Source organism: Diadema antillarum, unplaced genomic scaffold (assembly GCF_040938485.1).
Source record: "Diadema antillarum isolate AM-2024a unplaced genomic scaffold, OU_Dant_1.0 scf00000214, whole genome shotgun sequence".
Taxonomy (NCBI): Eukaryota; Metazoa; Echinodermata; class Echinoidea; order Diadematoida; family Diadematidae; genus Diadema; species Diadema antillarum.
This window is the reverse complement of record NW_027271103.1, coordinates 689596-714098: the sequence shown is the minus strand read 5'-3', so window position 1 is coordinate 714098 and position 24503 is coordinate 689596. Positions and strand designations below refer to the sequence as shown.

Sequence of the window (24503 nt, the reverse complement as noted above, 5' to 3'; positions counted from 1 at the left end):
ATTGGAACAATCATCCCCCAGCATTCCCAATGATTCCCACTGATCAGTTACTAGCCATCCCCTTTAACCAACTGAGAAAAACGAAAGGTCATTTGTACCCGTGTACACATGAGCTATTTCCAAACTGGCTTATTCTTCCTAATTTTCACCGCTAACGGTTTGTATTAGTTTGCATTAATCAGTAGTTTGCGTTAGTTTGCATTAACTAGTAGTTTGCATTAGTTTGCACCAGTTTGCATCAGTTTCCATTAGTTTGCGTCAATAAGTAGGACGGGGCATTCGGCTTTACAATGTTGTTTGTGAATATGGACAGGGAGGTGACACCTCCCTGTCCATATTGAAAAAAAAAAAAAACACACACACTTACCGCCATTTTGAATTTCAGTATGCCGCCTCGACGAAAAGTTCAAAATCCCTATTTTTAAGTTCTAAATGACGAATGTCGCTCCGTGCAGGGAAGAATTAATGAGATCTATCGCAGGTGTTGATGAGTTGCTTTGACGAAACACAGCGTTCCTGTTTAAATATGCATATAGTTCCTCAATCACAGTAAACCGAACGAGCAGCAGTTCGATGCCCCTTTCAACACTTTCGGCAGCAACGTGTATAGAAAACAGGACACGTGAACAAAAATCAGTTTAAAAATGTAGGCATACTTTGGATCGTTAACTGTAACATGATACTTAAGTATACACATAAGTAGGGCCCTGATTTAGCCAATGACATTTCATAATCAGAAAGATTTCACATCAAGTTCTAAACTTCCCAAACGAAGCCATTTTGTGCGCAAGGTAGTTGATCGATTTTTTTTTTTTTGAAGAAAAACTGAAGGCATTTGTTCCCTGCCATATTACCCCCAAGTCCCACACAGGATTTCCACATTTCTTCTGAACGGAGGTCTCCGTGATATATTCAAACTCTGTAAAAGAGCGGCTTGGAGCACGGGAAGTCAAAGACAATGAAATGTCTATAAGCATTCAAGAATATTGTCATGCAATTAACCTACGAAAAGAATTGCACAAAGTGCGAAGAGATTTCGCTCCAGGCCTATCGAAACAACGAATGCCCAACGAAATTAAAAAAATGAAGATGCGTTCGCATCCGTGTGCTGATCATAATGATCACCAAGTTTGACGTTCTTTGTTTTCAGTAGCTACGTAGTTTCTGAGAGATACGCTGGAGCAGGTTTTTTGTTTTGTTTGTTTGTTTGTTTGTTTGGTTGGTTGGTTGTTTTTAAGCATGTTCAAATTAAAGTCTGTTCCGGCGTATCTCTGCGAGTCCTAACAGCATAGCAACAGCCCCGAGCTTAACATACACTTGCATGGTATCCGACGGTCGAAAGGCTTCATTTGACTAAAGAATCATTAACGTTTTGGCGAATGACACAATTACTGCCGGGATTACGCGTCATTATTAGCAGGGAGGTGTCAGAGAAGGAGAAGAAACGAGAATTTTTTTTTTTTTTTTTTTTTTTTTTTGCCCATGCTCCGTGCAGCTGAGAAGTTATGCACTCTTATTACCGCAGGTGCTAATAAATTGCTTTGACAAAAGACAGCACTTCTGTTTAAGTATGCATCATTCTTAAAATACAACATACCTAGCCAGCAGTAATGCGTTGTCCCTCCAATATTTTCAGCAGCAATTATGGTTCAATGTGCAAAGAATATAATTAGGACACACGAAGAAATGTAGTAAAAATGCATTTGAATAGGATTCAGGTTTTGAAAGGGATCATGACTAGAAATGTTAACCGCACACAGTTTGGATTCTTGGGCGACTGTGAAAAACTGCTGATTTCGATAGCACTAATGAACGACACTGTATTTTTTGTCATTAGGGCAGCGAGTGATCAGGTTGCCCCTTTGTACCGTCCGTAGATAGGAGCCTGCCTCACATAGCATCAGGCGGCGGGAGTTTGCATGTATTTGAATACGATTCAGGTTTTGAAAGCAAGCACATTAATGTTAACATCCCCCAGTTTGCGACTTTTTTTTAAAGAAACTGCGTGATTTCGATAGCACCAATGAAGACACGGTATTTTGTTAATTGGGCAGGGAGTGGTCGCGTTGCCCCTTTTGTAATGTTAGTAGTAGCTTGCCTCACATAGCACCAGGTGGTGGGAGTTTGCATGCATTTGAATACGATTCAGGTTTTGAAAGGAATCAGCTGACTAAGAATGTTAACCGTACCCAGTTTGGGTCGTGTGATAGGCTACGCCTACTTTGAGAAACTGCTGATTTTGTTGGCACCAATGAAAACACGGCATTTTCTCGATAAGGCATCGATCGAGTGGTCAGGTTGCCTATTTTGTAATGTTCGTAGTAGTTTGTTTCACACAGCATCAGTTAGCGAGAATTCGCATGCATTCGAATATAAATTTCAGCCTTTGAAAGGAATCATTTGACTAAGAATGTTAACCGCACCCAGTTTGCTTCGTGTGATAGGCCAGGCCTACTCTAAGGCTGGGTTCACATCATAGGAGTATACTATTCGGGTATACGGTGCACATTTTCGAGGGCACGCGAATAGCTTGAATTGAACGATAGGATTTCCTAATACCGGGTCACATAAGAGGGCACTATTCGAAAATGCCGTATAGCTGCGTATAGTAAAGTATAGTGGGAATCGTGCTTGTTCGATTTTCGTGCAGTGTGTTTATGAAATGATGAAAATTTTGGTCTGGATTTGCCCTTTAGCAAAAATAAGCATGTAGACTGATATTCTGATGCAGTGTTGTGTATCATGATCAAAATTAATATATTATTAAACAAATTAAAAAATAATCAGTTTTAATTGATTTACCCAAAATGGCCCCTAGTGGAGTTGGGTCAGTTTTTTATTCATATACTCAATTTATAGCTTTCTTGTAACAAAAAAGGTTCGTTCCAATGTAATCTCAATTTAGAATGAAACCGTTAATAAGATTGCTGGGATGGTTGTGTAGGAGGAAGAAATCCTCCCTGCATGGGATAGGGAGTTGATGGTGCGGGTGATGGTGTATTGGGTCAACTTGACGGCGCCAAAAGAACATTAAAGTAGGACACGCGTGCTACCTTATGTGACCCTCCATGCCCGAATAGCGTATAGCGAATAGCGCATAAGGCTGCGTTCACATAGAAGTATACTATTCGGGTATTCGGGCTCGTTTTTCGAGGGCACGCGAATAGCTTGAATCGAACGATAGGATTTCCTCACACCGGTTCACATAGGAGGGCACTATTCGAAAGTACGAATAGCTGCGAAAAGTATAGCAAAGTGGGAATCGAGCTTGTTCGATTTTCTTGCAGCGTATACCGTCTCTCGTTTATGAAATAATGACAATTTTGGTCTGAATTTGCCCTTTAGCAAAAATAAGCATGTAGACTGACATTCTGGTGCAGTTTAGAAATTGTTAATAAGATTTGCTGCGATGTAGGAGGAAGAAATCCTCACTACATGGGATGGTGAGTTGACGGTGCGGGTCTTGGTGATGGTGTATTCGGTGCTCGAATAGCGAATACGAATACGAATACCGAATACCGAATACTTCTATGTGAACGCAGCCTTACGAATAACGAATACCGTAGGCCCTATACCGTATACATTGTACTTCTATGTGAACCCAGCCTAAGAAACAGCTGATTTTGTTCGTAGCGCCAATGAAGACACGGTATTTTGTTAATAGGGCAGTCAGTGGACATTTTGCCCCTTTTGTATTGTTCCTAGTATAGTTTGCCCCACATAACATCAGTTGGCGGGAATTCGCATGCATTTGAATGAAATTAGACTTATGATTGGAATCCCTTGACTAGGAATGTTAACCGCACCCACTTTGGGTCGCGTGACAGGATATATTGAGAAACTGCTGATTTTGTGAGAACCAATGAAAACGAGGGATGTTCTCATATGGGCGTAGAAGAGAGTTTTTACTCCTGTCATTGGCTAGGGGGTAGATTCAGTGAAAACAGGGAGGTGGGACCACCTCCCTGGTGACAAGTATTAAAGGGGACAGCGTAGATAGAGACCAGCCTGTATCACCGCTGGAGGAGAGTCTATGCTACATGGAGGAGTCGTGCATGCTGAGGAACGAGTCATTTTTCCCTGCAGCAAGGCATCCGACATCATGCCGGTGAGGAGCGGCGAGGACCACACGGCCGTTTCGTGGACATCATCTCTCCCAGGAGTCTGGCAGCTGTCTACTTTGGCTCCTTTGTACCGGCATTCAAAGCAATATAAGTAAAACACATTTAGCCCTCTATTTATTTATCTATCTATCTACTTACTTCACGAAATATCTGTAGACTATGTAGAACTATGGTCTTAGTGAGGAAAAAACTACAGACAATGTGTGCATCCAATGCTTTTTTTTTAATGTTTACACGTTATGTTATGTGACATTGTTTGTGTGGGAAACTTTATTAACTGGTTACTTTTATTTTTATGTCTGTCGTATCAAGGTGAATGCTAGTCGACAACCCCACCATGCCGAGTGTCCCAACAGCCTTTATGGGGGACGTGCAGCCAGTGAGACCAATCCAAGCTCGGACACCTGCTGGACCGACCACGGAGCCATCCTCGGCAGCAGACACCAGTCCACCTGTACCCGCCACGAATGGGCCATTGGTAGTTTCGTCTGTGTCTTTTTAACTATGCTTGCAATTCATTATGATATTGTGTCACTTGTGTTACGGTATAGGGTATGTCCAATATGCCACTTTGTCTCTTTTATCTCTTGTACAGGTTCCGTAACCATTTACAGAATCGATACTATAGCACTTGGCTCAAGTGGACATTATTTTAGCAGAATATGGTTTTAAGCGGTGATAATATATTGGCTGTAAGCTCTCATTGCCTTTGGTTTTTGAATTCAATATTTGGGACAGAAATTATAGAAATTTGCTATGCTACTACATGCCATGTGCCACCATATCATCTATATCCTCGACTTCCGTTTGGTTTTCTTTTTATCTGAAAAAGTAAAACTAAAAATAACGAGTGAAAAGTAATACCAATTCTCATCATTATAGAGAGATGTAGATTGCAAAAAGTTTATGATCAATATCGTGTTTTTATGTCTCTAGTTAATAAGACTTCTACAGGTTACTTGTCCAGTCAACACCCAGAATGCCGAGCATCCCATTGCCTTAGTGGGGCATACAACCACGAGACTAATCCACGCTCAAACAACCCATTAGTAGCGGTGACCATGGAGCCATCTTCCACGGCCGGGGCCTCCCCTCCTGTACTACACATTGGTCATCACGGTGTGGACGACTTAAGATCCCGGGTAATGCATCTAAAGTCTTTATTAAGTGACTTGGCCGTCTTTTTGGGGACTGGCTGATTCTTTGCTTCATCCCAGATAACTTTATTCCTTTATGATGAAATCTGAATGATCTTGGAAGGCAAATGACAGCGAACAAGTTTTCCTTTTAATTGTATATACTTTCGGGTGGAACAGCTGTTAAAACCATTTGTACAGGCGTAGCCAGGGAGGGGCGATGGGGGCGATCGCCCCCCCTAAGATTTGGACCGGGGATTTGGGAGGCGGAAAAAAAAAATGCGTGTATACTGTATATGCATGCACATGAAGCGGGTCTCCTTTGCAACCTTTCATCAAATAAGATATTTTTTGAATATTTCACTCAAAGTGTGCACCAGATCGTTGAATTTCAATTCAAAATATGCAAAATCTCTCGTGCTTGGGAGGGGGATACCCCCTCCCAAACCCTCCCCCTCTGTGCCTCTTTCCCTAGCTTAATACACTTTTTAGATTTACAAAAAAAAAATTATGAATAATTCTGAGTGCACAAGACTTATCACTTATATTCCGAAAACTCAAGGTTCCCTCATGTATAAGGGGAATTTCCCCTTTTAATCGACCCTTTCCTCCCTCAGCCCCCCATCAGTTTTGTGTGTGTGTGTGTGTGTGTGTGTGTGTGTGTGATTTCCCAAATGTTGATTCCATCAAAAATGCGTAGATGAGATATCTCAATTTCAACCTTAAAAAGGCAAAAGCTTGATCGGAAGGGAAGGGTGGGGATAACACTCGCCCACGCCTTCTCCCTGCTCCCCCGCCCCTCCCCCCTTCCACCATGCATAGAAGTATAGACTGTGGCTATACCCAGATCGCTTTATTTCAATTCTTTAAAAAAAAGCGAGCGGGAGGAGGAATCCCCCTTCCTCTATATACCTCACTAGACTTTATACATACACACAGATGGTGCACATTCGGAATAAGAGCTAAATTCCGTGATTTTATCACTTCGATAAAAGTATTGCACCAAAAATTTGCAACAGATCGCTGAATTTCAGGTCTGAAAACGCAAAATCACCTTCGTGTGGGAGGGGATATGCCCCTATCTACACCCTCGTGTGCATGCTTTTTCTGTTTGACTGCTGAACAGACAGTGTTCATGATATTCAGTGTAAGAATTAATACAAGAAGATTATTTAAATGATACCATTTTATAGGCAAATCTTTCAATAATAATCTACACTAAATTATACTGCAACTTTAAACAAGTGGGACTGTTTCATCTCGTTAAAACACGCAAAAACATGCATCAAATCGCACCATTTGCAACATCAAAATGCAAAAAGTTCTCACCGTGGGAGGGGGTACACCCCCTCCAACACCCTCCCCTCCCCCCTCGCTCTCTCCGCTCTCTCGGGTTCAGTCGCGTTCATGATATTCAGTGTAAGAATTAATACAAGAAGATTATTTAAATGATACCATTTTATAGGCAAATCTTTCAATAATAATCTACACTAAATTATACTGCAACCTTAAACAAGTGGGACTGTTTCACGTCGATATAAACGCGCAAAAACATGCATCATATTGCACCATTTGCAACATCAAAATGCAAAAAGTTCTCACCGTGGGAGGGGGGACACCCCCTCCCCTCCCCCCTCGCTCGCTCTGCTCGCTCGGGTTCAGTCGCGTTCATGATGTTCAGTGAAAAGAATTAATACAAGAAGTGTATTTAAATTATACCATTATGTAGGCAAATTGTTCAATGATAATCTACATCAAATTATACTGCAACCTTAAACAAGTGGGACTGTTTCAACTCGTTAAAACACGCAAAAACATGCATCAAATTGCACCATTTGCAACATCAAAGTGCAAAAAGTTCTCACCGTGGGAGGGGGGACACCCCCCTCCCACACCCTCCCCTCCCCCTTCACTCGCTTCGCTCGCTCGGGTTCAGTCGCGTTCATGATATTCAGTGAAAAGAATTAATACAAGAAGTGTATTTAACGTATACCAGTTTATAGGCAAATTGTTCAATTATAATCTACACTAAAATATACTGCTACCTTAAACAAGTGGGACTGTTTCACGTCGATAAAACGCGCAAAAACATGCATCTAATTGCACCATTTGCAACATCAAAATGCAAAAAGTTCTTACCGTGGGAGGGGGACACACCCTCCCCTCCCCCCTCGCTCGCTCCGCTCACTCGGGTTCAGTCGCGTTCATGATAATTCAGTGAAAAGAAGTAATACAAGAAGATTATTTAAATGATACCATTTTATGGGCAAATTGTTCAATAATAATCTACACTAAATTATACTGAAACTTTAAACAAGTGGGACTGTTTCGTCTCGTTAAAACACGCAAAAACATGCATCAAATTGCACCATTTGCAGCATCAAAATGCAAAAAGTTCTCATCGTGGGAGGGGGACACCCCCTCCCACACCCTCCCCTCCCCATTCACTCGCTCCGCTCGCGGGTTCAGTCGCGTTCATGATATTCAGTGAAAAGAATACAAGAAGTGTATTTAACTTATAGCATTTTAAAGGCAAATTGTTCAATAATAATCTACATCAACATAAACTGCTGCCTTAAACAAGTGGGACTGTTTCACGTCGATATAACGCGCAAAAACATGCATCAAATTGCACCATTTACAACATCAAAATGCAAAAAAATTCTTACCGTGGGAGGGGGGACACCCCCTCCCACACCCTCCCCCCCCCCCCCCTCGCTCGCTCCGCTCGCTCGGGCTCGGTCGCTTCGCTCCCTCGCAGACTAACCGCCCCCCCTAAGATGAAATCCTGGCTACGCCGTTGTTTGTACATCAAGTAAGGTTAGATCAGATCCACAATCCATTTTGGTATTTCCTGACAGAAATATAAATCTACTAATATCTTAAACCATAAGACTGAATGGAAGCTCTCCAATAAATGAATTTAGACCCTTCTTTTGGTTTTAATTCTCTTCCCAAGAAACCAACAAAATAGCTGGCGACGTGCTTTGTGATGCATGTCGTATGTACAACAGTATTCCCCGTTGCCTCGAGACATTTAGCTGAATAACATGACTTACCCTCTAATAACGACAGCTCCATCTTAAAAGACTTGAAAAAATAAATACAGATTGATGGACTTCTTGTAGATATCTTGTACAGTTGATTGCAATAAAGAAGAAATAATGTTACGAAATAAAAATAAGTTTATTTTCAGAACCTGTTTTGTCTTGATTTTCAGAGTGCCCAGACTGAAATGTGACACCCATCTCATTTTTTATGCAGAGTATATAAGATAAATATGTCAAAAGATAAAATGTCAAAAATAAGAAAATGTCAAGTGCAGAGTGTACAGACCCCAGGGGGTGTGCTGTCACGGTGCCCACCCAGTCGGCACTGTGACAGCACACCCCCAGGGGTCTGTACACTCTGCACTTTTGACATATTTATCTTATATACTCTAGCCTACAAAATGAAATGGAAAATAAAATTCATTTATTCAGCCTTGTAATTTCGGATGTGTTGTGAAAGTGCAAAGTGTGAAATGTGACATCCACTTCACTTTGTATACATCAAAGTATACAAAATGATTTCAATATAAATTTGTGTTGGAGTGACGGCGTGGCGTGTCCCAAATCACCTAGTAAACAAGAGTACACAAAACAATAAAGAAAAATATTAATTTCTCAAAAAGACACAAACACTCGACCAGACAAGACAAAGGCGGCGTTTATCAACTTTCCCCAGTTTAAACGACTTTCGAAAGCCCTTTCGAAAGCCCTTTCCATAGCCCTTTCGAAAGCCCTGTCCACTCCCTGTACTATTAATGTGCCGCTTGTTTTCGTCGGCTGCGTTTATCAACTTTCGATAGCCCATTCCATAGCCCTTTCCATAGCCCTTTCGAGAGCCCTTTCCAAAGCCCTGACTGCCTGTACTATTAATGTGCCGCTTGTTTTCTAAGAAGGGACGGCGAAAAGCAATTACCATCATAAAGACATATCTTCCTTTGAGAGTGAGGAGTCATGATACAATGCCACATGAATCAATTGTCTTCCTATCTGTGAGGCAGCTCCAGTTTAGCACATACTTCAAATATTTCTGAGTAGCGGCATGAGACATGGGATCAAAGGGAATGAGACTGTTGTTACTTTATTTCTCAAACCTTGTTGGTGAGAGAAACACCTCCTTGTTCCAAGCATATGGGTGCATTACACACAGCTGTATGTATACACCTGTGTACACGTACTCGTGTGCACTTTACGTGGCGCGCGTCTTTTCAGAAACTGGAAACGCATGGTTGCGCAACCGCAGTATAGGGCGACCTAAAGGGCTTTCAAAACAGCTTTGCGTTTATCAACTTCGAAAGGCTTTTACAAACAGGTTTCTGATAACCTGTTTAGGAAACCTGTTTGGATCGTCACAAATTTCGGGCTTTCGAAAAGGCTTTCCTAAAGGGCTTTCAAAACAGCTTTGCGTTTATCAACTCGTGAAAATTCCTTGAAAGCTGTTTGGATAACCTGTTTCTGCCGAGAAAGGAGAGTTGATAAACGCACCCTTTCGTAAAAGGCTTTCCTAAAGGGCTATCAAAACAGCTTTGCGTTTATCAACTCGTAAAAATTCCTTGAAAGCTGTTTGGATAACCTGTTTCTGCCGAGAAAAGGAGTTGATAAACGCACCCAAAGTATCATGTGACACACCCACTGGGTGGAGTTTAAACAAGAGTACACTCTTTTGTTTACAACCCATCCACTGGGTGTGGCACATTCTTTGATACTGGGTCTCGTCTGGTCCCGAGTGTGTGTCTTTTAACGAATTAATATTTTCTTTTAACATGAAATATATTGGTAAACGCACCCAGGGGGTGGGGTTCAGAGCAAGAGTAAACGCACCCAGGGGGTGGGGTTCAGAGCAAGAGTAAACGCACCCAGGGGGTGGGGTTCAGAGCAAGAGTAAACGCACCCAGGGGGTGGGGTTCAGAGCAAGAGTAAACGCACCCAGGGGGTGGGGTTCAGAGCAAGAGTAAACGCACCCAGGGGGTGGGGTTCAGAGCAAGAGTAAACGCACCCAGGGGGTGGGGTTCAGAGCAAGAGTAAACGCACCCAGGGGGTGGGGTTCAGAGCAAGAGTAAACGCACCCAGGGGGTGGGGTTCAGAGCAAGAGTAAACGCACCCAGGGGGTGGGGTTCAGAGCAAGAGTAAACGCACCCAGGGGGTGGGGTTCAGAGCAAGAGTAAACGCACCCAGGGGGTGGGGTTCAGAGCAAGAGTAAACGCACCCAGGGGGTGGGGTTCAGAGCAAGAGTAAACGCACCCAGGGGGTGGGGTTCAGAGCAAGAGTAAACGCACCCAGGGGGTGGGGTTCAGAGCAAGAGTAAACGCACCCAGGGGGTGGGGTTCAGAGCAAGAGTAAACGCACCCAGGGGGTGGGGTTCAGAGCAAGAGTAAACGCACCCAGGGGGTGGGGTTCAGAGCAAGAGTAAACGCACCCAGGGGGTGGGGTTCAGAGCAAGAGTAAACGCACCCAGGGGGTGGGGTTCAGAGCAAGAGTAAACGCACCCAGGGGGTGGGGTTCAGAGCAAGAGTAAACGCACCCAGGGGGTGGGGTTCAGAGCAAGAGTAAACGCACCCAGGGGGTGGGGTTCAGAGCAAGAGTAAACGCACCCAGGGGGTGGGGTTCAGAGCAAGAGTAAACGCACCCAGGGGGTGGGGTTCAGAGCAAGAGTAAACGCACCCAGGGGGTGGGGTTCAGAGCAAGAGTAAACGCACCCAGGGGGTGGGGTTCAGAGCAAGAGTAAACGCACCCAGGGGGTGGGGTTCAGAGCAAGAGTAAACGCACCCAGGGGGTGGGGTTCAGAGCAAGAGTAAACGCACCCAGGGGGTGGGGTTCAGAGCAAGAGTAAACGCACCCAGGGGGTGGGGTTCAGAGCAAGAGTAAACGCACCCAGGGGGTGGGGTTCAGAGCAAGAGTAAACGCACCCAGGGGGTGGGGTTCAGAGCAAGAGTAAACGCACCCAGGGGGTGGGGTTCAGAGCAAGAGTAAACGCACCCAGGGGGTGGGGTTCAGAGCAAGAGTAAACGCACCCAGGGGGTGGGGTTCAGAGCAAGAGTAAACGCACCCAGGGGGTGGGGTTCAGAGCAAGAGTAAACGCACCCAGGGGGTGGGGTTCAGAGCAAGAGTAAACGCACCCAGGGGGTGGGGTTCAGAGCAAGAGTAAACGCACCCAGGGGGTGGGGTTCAGAGCAAGAGTAAACGCACCCAGGGGGTGGGGTTCAGAGCAAGAGTAAACGCACCCAGGGGGTGGGGTTCAGAGCAAGAGTAAACGCACCCAGGGGGTGGGGTTCAGAGCAAGAGTAAACGCACCCAGGGGGTGGGGTTCAGAGCAAGAGTAAACGCACCCAGGGGGTGGGGTTCAGAGCAAGAGTAAACGCGAATTGATACCACAATCGTATTTTTAAAAAGCCAATAACAATAACAACTGAAACTAAAGCCCCGATTGATAACAGAAAATGTGATGGAAGGATAAGAAACAGAAGGAATAGATGAGACAAGTTGAGATTAGAAGGAAAAGAAGAGATGAAGAGGAGAGCGGATATCGAACCGAAGGATTTAACATTTCAAACATAACATTGTTATATTTTATTCCTAAATTGTTTCTTAAATTAAATGATAGACTGTCGATGCGTCAAATAAGTTGCATATAAATTTGTTTAGCTTTACCTGTTGTTGTGAACAAACATCGATGGAAATATAGGTTTTCCCGGCCAATTTCGCACTTTTGTCAGTCCATTTGATAGAAGGTTCATTCAATTTAGCGAAAATCCTCGTCACTGCACATTCTGTCATTCAAAATTGCAAGTTGTTCGTTCAATTTAGCATTTCGATCAATGAAATTTGCACATGTTCCTTTCGAATTCGTAATTCGAATTGGCATTCAAATTGGCACGTGCTCTTCAGTCATTCAAATTCGCCAGCACTGACCGAAAAGGATATTTCAGTCATTCAGTTTCGCGTATGGGCGGTCAAATTCCAAACATGTTCATTCAAATTAACGTTATTTTATTTCTTTTTTGAAAAGGTGAGAACATTTAAAAGCGTATTTCTATATGACTTTTTGTTTCATCCACCCATGTTAAGCAATAAAAGTATCATATTTTTGACCCCATATAACGCTAGTTTGTTGTTCTGTAACGTCCCTTTTCTTTCATACATGTCATTTTAGGCCTACATGTACCAATACTACAGATTGACTTCATCTTCTTACAGTCATGACAGCACAATTTAGATACAGACGTATTTGTCAAGAAAACAGAAAAAATTATAGGAACATTTTTTTGATGATCATAACCTTGACTTCCTAGAACTGGCCGACACACTCTGAATAAAGCGCTCAACGGCCAGATAAGTTGTGGCCACATGCACTATCTTCGGACTGGAAGACTCAATAAGCACATTGAAGAAAAAACAATGTTGCCAAAAATCTCTAAAGTGAATACGAAAATATGAAATGTTATGACGCTTGTAAAACAATAACTATGTTGAAAAAAGAAAGAAAGAAAGAACCAAAGCATAAACATGCGTGCTAAACTGAATGCAAAAGATGTTAAATTGGATGCCCAAAACTGAATTCGAATGAACGAGTGCAGCATGTCCGTGATCACGTGACTATATCATTCTAAATTGAATGAACGAATGACGAAATGGTGCTTGTTATACGAATTTCAATTGAAAAAGTGTTAATTAGAATGAGGCTAAAAGTAATTTTAATGCTCCAAAAAGGAATTTGAATGAAGAGATCATAAAATTGAAATACCGACCATGTCATCTACGCTAAATTTTGCTAAACTGGACTGACAAAAGTGCGAAATTGGCCGGGAAAACCTATACTAACATACAAAGGCAACTAGTAATATAGCTAATGTGATTTTGATTGTTTCGGTACAGTAAATGTCAGTAATTTGTGGGAAACATATTTTACGACCAACTGCGCTCAGGAGTTTGCATTTCAGAACCTGTTAATCAATTGACACCTTCCTTTCACGTGTTTGCAATGCTGTGATAAGTGGAAAGTTAAAATTTTACTTCACTCAACAACCCATATTCTGGGTATCGGAGTCCATATTTCACGTTATCAACTCAGTAATGCAAACAGAGTTGCAAGTAACTTTGAAAATATACAAAATAACTATAATAAAGTAAATGAGCGTGAAATATGATTGATGAAAAGAACAAAGAAAATGTACAGAAATATAATAAATACAGATCTATTGATACACGATACCCCTTCATCAATGTTTATGTTGGTTGAGATCTGGCAAACGACGGCAGTCTGCAAAATGCAAGACAAACCGATATCTGAATTCTTTCATTCCATTTGCAATAAGACTTTTCAATGGTACCCGTTAACTCATTAGTAGCTGAACTACCCGAGGTCGCTCGTGAGGTTGCCCCCTTTAATAGGCTACCTGAGGCCTGTCCGCCCGTTATCTGATAATTTTGTGTTTAAGTGTTTCCACTGTTTTCACGTGGAATACTATACTGTCATTGAGTAATTTGAGGGAGGTTAGGGGTAAGCATGGAGTGTGTCGGAATTGTTTCTGTGATGAGCGGGTCTTTTGGTGGGGTCTTGGGCTTTCAAATGGACGAATTGTGATAGATAGGGGACAAATTAGCGTTGATTTATGGTTTGGAAAGTTGTCGGGTTGGAGCGGTATTGTAAAACAGTGAAACCGCACTAAAGATCCCATGTTTGCTTGTTTTTAATCACCATCATTATCATCTCAACGACAACATTATCGCCACCTTCACTATCAGCTTCACCATCATAATCATTGTCATTTTTACAGTCATTGCCACAGACAGGTCATTATCATCATCACCTGGGATCACCATCTTAGGATTACAGTTTTTGGATTTATGATGTAATAGCTGATGATGTTTGATATACACTGTTGGTCATAAAGGTGGAATATTTTTTCTCAAACTTTAACGGCATGTCTATTTCAATGTGCTTGGAAAATGATATGTTTGATGTATATTAATCATTAATACTTAACTTTGTTATCTTGCCGCTTACCCACTTTCACAGTGATTTTTAACAAGTATAATTATGTCTAAATCATAAACTATATGGGCATGAAACAACATTGATAATATTACAAAAGAAACTTTATCAAGAGAATATTTGTTTTAAACGTCATTCAATTTTCCAGAACACTTGTTTTGTGATTCCATTGACAAGTTCACATCAAATTGAGTCATTATTCTTAAGATTTCACATTGGGGTGGGCATTCTGGGTATGTCCACCCCGGGTTTATCCGCCCCTCGCACGAATCAGTGCGCGTAGGCGTTGTGGCATGCTGTCCACCAGGTTGTTGATGACGTCGACAGGTATGGCTTCCCACTGTTCTCTCAACGCAGCTGCCAACTCCTGCGGATTTTGAGAAATGACCTCTCTGCCGTTGATGGCTCGGCCTAGGGCATCCCATTCATGTTCTATGGGGTTCATATCTGGCGGACAAGCTGGCCATGGCAACTGCTCAATCCCCTCTACCTGTAGGAATTCTCTAACTACAGCTGTCCTGTACTGTCTAGCGTTATAATCCTGCAGTCGAAAATTGAATCCATACTCATATCTTTCATATGGAAGGCAGTGGAACTCCAATATCTCCCTGCAGACAGCGGCGTTCACCAGATAAGTAAACGCCACTAGTGGTGCCACCCGGCACCACTAGTGGCGTTTTTCCTCCGTAATGGATTCCGGCCCAGACCATCGCTGTGCCTCCTCCATCTTTGGTTGTCTCGTAGACACTGTCATCTCGAAGGCTTTCCCCAGCTAACCGACGAACTCGCTGTCTCCCATCTCCACCGGCAAGGATGAACTGGCTCTCGTCCATGAAGATAACGCGTTGCCAATGTCCCAGTGGAAGCGCCCTGTGCTGCCTGGCCCAAAGGAGACGAGCTACCCCGTGGCGAACCGTCAGGCGTGGATATCTAACCAATCATTGTGCTCGGGAGCCATGTTGTATCAATCTGAGATTGACTGTTGATCTTGAGACGTTGATACCATGATGTATCCTCCACAAGCGTTGAAGACGACTCGCGGGTAACTTCCGGTTTCTGCGGCTAAGATTCAACAGGTGGCGATCAGCTCTACTTGTTATCAGTCTGGGACGTCCTGGTGAATTCCATGGCAGTACATTTCCTCTCTCACGATGACGCTTAAGGATTTTAGAGACTGTACCCTGTGAAATCCCTAGGATTTATCCTATACGAGACTGCTTGTAGCCCTCATGCCTAAGCGCTATCACTCTCTCGCGCATTGCCGTCAGCATTGGACAACTCACAGTCTGGGGGGATTCTGTACCGATTTTTAATGCACACAGTACGGGGAACTTGGAAAAACTAAACCTTCTCTACGCGGTGCAAAATCAGCAAAAAAAAAAAAGCAATATTTCAACCGCACAGGGCTTTATAGTCTGCAAAAGGTAACTTCGTTACGTAATAACACATTCCTCATGTTCAAATATCACCTGAATAATGGGGTGACATTACGTAATCAATAACATACCAGATTGTCTACAGACAGCCTTTTCAATGCGAACAAAACGGTCGACTTTTATTCAAAACAAAATTATTCCACCTTTTTGACCAACAGTGTGGATTACGTTATTCATGAGCTGTTATACCTCCGCTTCCTTTTTCATTCTTATTTTTCTTTCTTTTCTCTACCGTTCATCCTCCCGTTATAATTTTTTTTTTCTGGCAAATTCACGTACAATTACAACATATTTGTTTCCTTGTATATCTCAGTATTGTGAAGTGATTATGTGCAATACAATGGTGGAATAGAAAGAAATGTATGTGATGATACAATCACTGATATTGTTTTCGTATGTGTTAATTTGCTTGTTGTGTTGTATTTTAGGGTGAGTTGGTTTGAGTTGTTTCAGTTTATCGCGGGCTAACATGGGGGGGGGGGGTTGAAACTGGGAACGTAGCAACGGGGAAGGTTTCTGGAGTTTTTAACATTATGCCAATTGAGTCGGTTTTATGCCGCGTTTTTATACGATTGTTCTTTTCAGTTTGACTTTGCATGCATGTTCAGTTATTTATTATTTATCATGTACTATTTCGTGTTCTCTCTCTCTCTATCTCTCCTCCTCTTTCTCTCTCTCTCTCTCTCTCTCTCTCTCTATAGGCCCTATATAGTATTCGTTATGCTTCGTATTTATATATGTTAAAATCAAGCACTGAATTTCCTGTAATGTTTTTTTTTAATTATCATTGAACGATTAAAGTGAATTGAATTGAAGTGAAGTGAATTGATTATATCTTCCAGAAACAGTTAGGATTTGTGATTAGCACAACGGAATTTGTATGAAAATTTCCTTGCGAAACATTTAAGTACTTCAGGTATTTCTCTTAAAATGAAGCTCCTGTTTGAAAATTCTATAGTGCAAACATTGGGGATTAAAATTTCTTCTACATCAATGCGCCACTCTTCCTTTATAAATGTAATTTAATCTGCCGCTTCGGCTAGTGGCTAGAGTGAGATGCTTGATTGTTCCAACTTTCCGTGAGGCCTAGGTTATCAATAGTCTATATTTGTTTCATATATTGGGGTGTATATTTTCTGATATTTGTAATCGAATTAGGTCGTTTTTACATAGGGTAACGTAGTGTCTTTGAGTTTGCACTAATTAAGATTTCGGGGTGTCATTTTCCGATATTTGTAATCGATTTAGGTCAGTTTCACATAGGATAACGTTGGGTCTTGGAGTTTGCATTAATTGCGCTAGTATTTCGGGGTGTCATTTTCCGAAATTTAGAATCGATTTATGTGGTTTTCTCATAGGATAGCGCTGTGCCTTGCAGGTTGCGTTGAGTTTGCATTAATTAGTATTTCGGGTGTCCTTTTCCGATATTTGTAATCGATATTACTTGGTTTTCACATAGGAGAGACCCTATGATAGCGTTGTGTCTTGGAGCAGGGAGCTATGGGTGAGACCTTCCTGCTTGGAATTTGCGTTGAGTTTGCATTAACTAGTAGTTCTGCCATCAATGATCGATCATTACAGTCCGTATTTCTGCGCTTCATTCTGTTCTACATTTTCTGAATTTTGAAAGCAAACTAAAATCTAAACGACATCTGTTTGGTCAAAAAATATATGAATTTGATGATTTTTCAATAATTTTTTTTTTCAATTTATTGTTGATAGGAGAGGTGAGATGTTTGATATATGAGGCGTAACTATACGGGGGGGGGGGGCATGGGGGGGGGGGGAACAAAAACCAAACCAAACCAAACAAAAAAACAAAATGGTAATTCAAGGGTTGGTAAACTGCTTTTGAAATCGACATGAAAGGGTGATCAAGAAATAAGATATTTTTCTAAGATTTCTTTTAACCATAAATAAAGAGGTATAAAGTGTGAAACATTGTTCAAAAAAGCCCGGAGCCTACAAAAGATTGTGATTCAGCGTGATTCCTGGTTGGCATTCTGAATATAAGCAGGATATGCGCAGTGTACTCAGAACATCCGAACGGCAAAAAAGAGTAGGTAGGTAGGTAGGTAGGTATTTCCGTTTAAAACATATACAAAATAATATATACAGTTTAAAACGGCTGGAAAGCCCATATTCAGCGGTGCCGCCATGGCACCACTGGTCTTCCATGGGTTCCAGTTACATAGTAATCAAACAAGGCTTTACAATATGCAAAAAGGCAGAATGATACATAGAGATAAAATTGGAAAGAGATTGAGAGAAAAAAAATACAGGGCTTGAGGTAACAACATACATAACATTACAATAAGTCATAGTCAAACATTACATAACAGAACAGAACAAAGTAACCCGGTTATCCTATCACAGCAAACAAATACCGTACATTGCAACTGGGATTCATAAATTTGTATATATCCGTTTAAAAAAACATCTAAATTTAAGGCTGATCGAGCAGCTGGTGGTAGGTTATTATACATAAATGTCGCTCGATACATAAATGATCTTTTAAGAAATTCAGTATAAGGATTGGGTAATTTAAGTTTGTTTCCGAAACGCAAAGAATAAGGATGAGAGAGATAATCAAAAGATTCAGACAGATATTCTGGGGTCATCATTCTGGAGTCGCTGCAATGTTGCGCAATGTGATGTAGAATGTACACCTTTGCGCCCGGTGAACCCCCCCCCCCCCTTATAATATCTAAAGCAAAAATATATAGCTACAAAACGACAGCTCTAAGACTGTAAAAATAAAATGTCAAAATTTTCAAGCTCGCTCGCTTCGCTCGCTAGCATTTAATCGTTATGCCATTCTCTTGATGTTGCTGCCAGTAATTGCCAGCATTTGCGCCCCCCTTAATTTCCAAAGCGAAAAAATAAAGCTACAAACGGCAGTTTTTTGGGCTGTAATGTCAAAATTTTCAAGCTCGCTCGCTCGAATTTAATCATCATGCCATTCTCCTGATGTTACTGCTAGTAATTGCCAGCAGTTGTGCCCGGTGCCTCCCCTTAATTTCCAAAGTGGAAAAATATAGCTTCAAACGGCAGTTTTGGGACTGTAAAAAATATATGTCAAAATTTTCAAGCTCGCATTTAATTGTTATGCCAGTCTCCTGATGTTACTGCCAGTAATTGCCAGCAGTTGCGCCCGGTGCGCCTCCACCCATAATTTCCAAAGAGAAAAAATATAGCTACAAACGGCAGTTTTGGGGCTGTAAAATGTCAAAATTTTCAAGCTCGCTCGCTTCGCTCGCTCGCATTACATTTTCCTGATGTTACTGCCAGTAATTGCCAGCAGTCGCGCCCGGTACGCCTCCCCCCTTAATTTCCAAAGCGGAAAAATATAGCTACAAACGGCGATTTGGGGACTGTAAAATGTCAAAATTTTCAAGCTCGCTCGCTTCGCTCGCTCGCATTTAATCGTTATGCCATTCTCCTGATGTTGCTGCCAGTAATTTGTCGTTTCACACCGTCATTCCATAATTCATGTAAGGAAAACTTACAATGTTACTCAATGACTACGCTGTGGAATGTGTCACATTCCGTTATGTATTGTAGTCCCCATAAAGTTTGCAGACTGACAGCGCACGCACACACGCGCACACACACATACACACGCACGCACGCACAAGCATACACACCTTTCAAAATTACTTTTCCACGAGGTGCCCCCCCCCCCCCCAACTCCATGTCTTGACCCACGGTACGCCACTGGTGACGTTAGTCATTCTTCGATAGGATGGATTTACTTGATCGATATCTGTTTCGAGAGGGCTAGAGTGGTCTGGGAAGAGCCAGGTCCAGGTACTTGGTACTTGGTACTTGGTACTTGGTACTTGGTTCTTGGTACTTGGTACTTGGTACTTGGTAGTGATCCTCCTAAAGACCCCAAGCGGAGTTTAAACTGGAGGTGGCGGCAGACGGTGGACTCAGTTTGGGAGAATATAGTTTGAAACCACGGTCTTCAAGTAGCTGAATTAACTTGAGAGATTACACATTGAGGAAGGCTATTCCATGTCCTTGTGGTTCGAGGGAAGAAAGAATTCCTGTACATATCTGTGTTGCTAGTTGGTACCTCGAACTGATTTGAATGCCCCCCGCCTACTTCTATCTGGTTTAGGGCAAATGGTCTGTGTGATGTATACGTCGATGTCCTTATGGAGCATCTTATGAAAACAGGATAAGCGGTGTATTTCCCGCCTGTGTCGGAGTGAGTTCCAGTTTAGTGAACTAAGCAGCTGGGTGACACTAATTGCTTCTTGGTCGTATGTGTTTGTAACAAAACGAGCAGCCCGTCTTTAATTGGACTTGTTCGATGGAGGAAATACTCTTGTTTGTGTATGGGTCCCAAGCAGCGGTAGCATAATCAAGATGAGGACGAACAAGGGTTAAATATAATTTTCCTTCACAGATGTTGAACAGTTGGAAAATTTTCGTCTGAGGAAGTTCAAGACAACCGATGCTTTCGTTGTTGCTTGATGGGTCTGGCTGTTCCAGCGCAATTTAAGTCGTTTTGAATGTTAATACCAAGGTACTTAACTTGTTTAGACTCTTCGAGGGTGATGCCAAGAATGTTGTATGATGTACTGCCTGGAGCTCTTTTCCTGGTGACACGCATTGATTCACATTTAGAAGGATTAAATTTCATACCCCACCGGTGTAACCATTGTACCAATGTATTAATGTCATCTTGGAGGGCACTTTCGTCGTCGCTTGATTTTATTTGGCGATACAACAAACAGTCATCAGACAAACATAACCTCGTGGTGCTTTTGACATTGTCATGGATATCATTGACGAAAAGAAGGAAGAGTGTGGGTCCGAGAACCGTCCTTTGCGGAGTACCACTTAGAACAGGGTGCAAATCGAACACTTCCCATTGATGCACACACACTGAAGACAGCTTGGTCAGGAAGGCCGATATCCATTGCTTTACGCCGGTGACGATGCCGATAGAATTCCAGCTTGTGAAGTAGTCTTTGGTGAGGAATACTATCAAAAGCTTTGGAGAAATCCAAGGCGACAGATCTGTTACTGCATTAGTGTCGAGACTCTTAGCCAGATCATTAACTGTCAGAATGAGTTGAGATTCACACGACCGATGTTTCCGGAAGGCATGTTGATTTTCCGTGAGGATGTTATTCTTATACTGAGATGCTTCATTTTTTTTTGAAGAATATTTTTTTCTATCATCAATGGAAATCACAATGTACGAGACAAATTTATACAAAACTCTGTGCACCAGTTTCATAATCATTTTCATCAGTGGAAACGAAATTTATACCGAAACTTAACATCAATTAATACATTTTGATACACTCTAATACATTTTTTTTTTCACAATCCATATACACATCTCTTTTTTTAAACTATTTTTACACTACTAATCCCTCATTCTCTCTCTAATTTTATACCTTCATTATATTACAAATTTTATTAATAAGAGCACTAACAGCAAACATACTTTCTTGTTCAACTTTCATTCAATCCAACTTTAATATATCAATATCCATTGATTGACGTTTATTCTTAAAAAAAAAAACCGCACACACAAACAAACGAACACAAACCACTCCCGACCACCCTTACCCCCATCCATTCTCCCTCTTACTACCCTACCCCATTCCCCCTTCCCCTTCCAAATCCCCCCTCACAACAAAATTCTCAAAAACAACTAAAAACATCTATCCTGACATACATTATAAAACATATTTCAATACGAGTGCGTGGAAAAGGCATTTCAGGTCGGATGTGCAGTAGGCCCTACTCTATTAAACAAAAGCAAAACAAATTCTCAATTCTATTTCCAGTTTTCCCACTTTTGCAAATGTAATGACAACGTATTACTTTCCTTCTTCTAACTTATCCTGCTCAACGAAACTTTTAATGAAATATTCCGTTGGGGGTGTCCTATTTTTCCTTCCTGAAATTAAAACATGGTTAACTAACTGAGCTTTTCCTGTATCTGGTAACTCTATACCGAAAAAAAAAATCTCCTCCCAACTCAACTGTTGCAAATTAACAAAATCAAAAAAAAAAAAAAACTACTACATTTTTCCCAAACATTCCTAGCGAATTCGCATGTATAAAATAAATGTTTATACGTCTCTTCCTCTTGGATATGACAAAAGGAACATAAATTATCATTTACGAACTTGAACTGAAATAAATGATGATTTGTGTACACTACTCCATGCAATAATCTAAACTGAAAATCCCTCAAAACAGAACTCAAAGTGCTACTTCTTATCCTACTGGAAATACATTTTATATCTTTATTAGAAAAATCACAAAAATACAAATTTCGCATTTTATCTTTCACCAACGAATCATCACTTATTTTCTTCACCAATTCAATGTAAATATCTTTGGAGGTAATCTTTTCTAAAGGAATTTTCTTCCCGTTTCTTATAAAAATCATTTCATCAACACTTATATCATTCCCTACCTCTGTGTTCTCTGCATTCCTTTTCCAACCAATTAGAAGCGCTTCATAAATCTTCTGAATACTCAAAATATCTAAATAATTAAGTCCTTTATCATAGAAATATTCCACAGGAAATAATTTCCCATTTTTATCCATTATATGTTCCAATCTAAAACATTTTTTCAAAAACAAATTTTTATTAAAACTACATTTTCCTTCAATACGAATCATTTTATAATTAAAAAATACCTCCTTCCTTATTTGACTATAATTACCCCTAAATTCCCTTGTTTTCACCCATGTTTTCAACAGATCCCTGTGAAATTCCGGTATAAACAAATTCAAAAGATAAATAAAATAATTACAGCAAAATATAAATTTACCTCCAATATGTTTAGTAGCAAACTGAAAATACTGTTTCCATTTCATTTCTTGTTTACCATTAAATAACCTTTTAACCCACATTATTCTTTGATCATTTATCAATGATGGAAAATGCATAAACTTAACTCCCCCTTGTTCATAATCTAATACCAACACAGTTTTTTTTTTTAAATTTTTGGTTTCCCTTGCCAAATAATTCCCAAACAGCCAATTCCAATTCATTATATACCCATTCTGGCAGTGGGATAAGAGACCCCACATAATATATCAATTCAAATTACTATCGATTATGTGCTCCAGGATTTTGCAACAGGTGCTCGTCAAAGAAATGGGGCGATAATTTGCTGGATCAGTGGTTGAACCTTTCTTAAACAGGGGAGTGATGTTAGCTCTCCTCCAGTCAAGAGGAAGGTCGCCTGTGTCCATACGCAGCGATTGTTGAAAGATGAACTGGAGGATTGGGGATAACTCTTCAGCTGCGATCTTGAGAACTTGGTTCTGGATCAGATCGGGTCCTATAATATAGCTTTTGTTGTGTTGATATTGAGTAATAACTTCTTAACACCTTCTTAATCAACTCTGATGGGGGGGGGGGGGGGCATGTCAGGATATGGACTATCTGGTAGGATCCGGTAGTTGGGAATCAGTATCTCCATTCCACGGCAAAAACATTCTGGAAATGCTTTGCAAATACTTCTGCTTTCTCCATATCCCCCGTCACAAGATCATTGTTTATCCTCAACATCTGAACACCTACATTATCTATCCGTTTAGACTTTATATATCTCCAAAAAGCCTTGGGATTTTCTTCCTCTAAAATATGAGCAACATAACTGCCTGTGGGCGCGTCTGATAGAACGATCGACAAATTTCCGAACCTTGATGAATTTATTCTAATCAGTCTTTAAACCGCTTTTCTTAGCTCTGATATAACACTTTTCTTTTTTACTACAGAGATGTTTGAGTTTGCTTGAAAACCATGGGGGCGAACACGACCCTTAAAAAGCTTATGCGGTACATGTACATACTTAGTGACAATATTATTCAAAGAATCCCTTAACCACGTCCAATTCTCTTCAACAGATCTCATATCAGGTTTAGAATCAAAGAAATCATCTTGAAGTTTTCCAACCAGTTCCTTGAGGTGCTCACAATTTGCTTTCTTCCACAGGGGAATTTTACGGGGAACTTTACCAGGTACATTAATCTTTACACAAAAATTTGCATGAAAAGCAAAATGATCACTAATCCCAGCGCGATGTGATACATCTGAGATTAAATCCGGGTGAGTAGTTAATAATAAATCTAGTGTATTCTCTGTGCCGGAGGTTTCATCACGTCTGGTAGGAAAATCAACTTTTGAGTAAGATGACTATATATATTTGAGATAAAGCTTACTAAAGCTTCCTGAAGAGGACCCTTTGGTTCACTATGTATATACCGTTAGACCAATTTATACTCGGAACGTTGAAATTACCTCTGAGGATGATGTGTGGAGATCGTGAAGAAGCATTGATTCTAGAGATACATGTTTCTAGGTCCCCGAGGGGAGACAGTTTTGAATCAGGTGGTCGATAACTGCCTATTAATAATACCTGATCTTGGAGATTGGCTTGACACCAAATCTGTTCAGAATTAGAGTCTAAATCAGTCCTCTCAAAACTAGGGATGGCCTTTTTATCCCGATGAAGACACCCCAACCACGCGGGAATTCCTGTGGTGGGGGTGTCTTCAACCCCTCCACTACTAGATCTGGAGGTAGGATGGGAAAATCTCTACTGATTTGATGGATGGGTCAAGCCAGGATTCAGCCCCAATATGAATATCTGGTTTTTCTACTTAGAACTATAAAACCGTTCATTACAGCAGCTTTTCCAAACAACTAACTACGACAGTTAATGAAACTGCAATCTTAATCTCTGTTCTTTATCTCTTTGTTGCTGTTCTTAAA

At 41.2% G+C, this 24503-nt stretch overlaps 1 pseudogene; it reads right to left on the bottom strand.

The window, feature by feature from the left end:
- The window catches only part of LOC139724442 (diacylglycerol lipase-beta-like), a 47784-nt pseudogene extending 32652 nt beyond the window's left edge, over positions 1 to 15132 (bottom strand).
- Positions 15133 to 24503: the final 9371 nt, after the last annotated feature.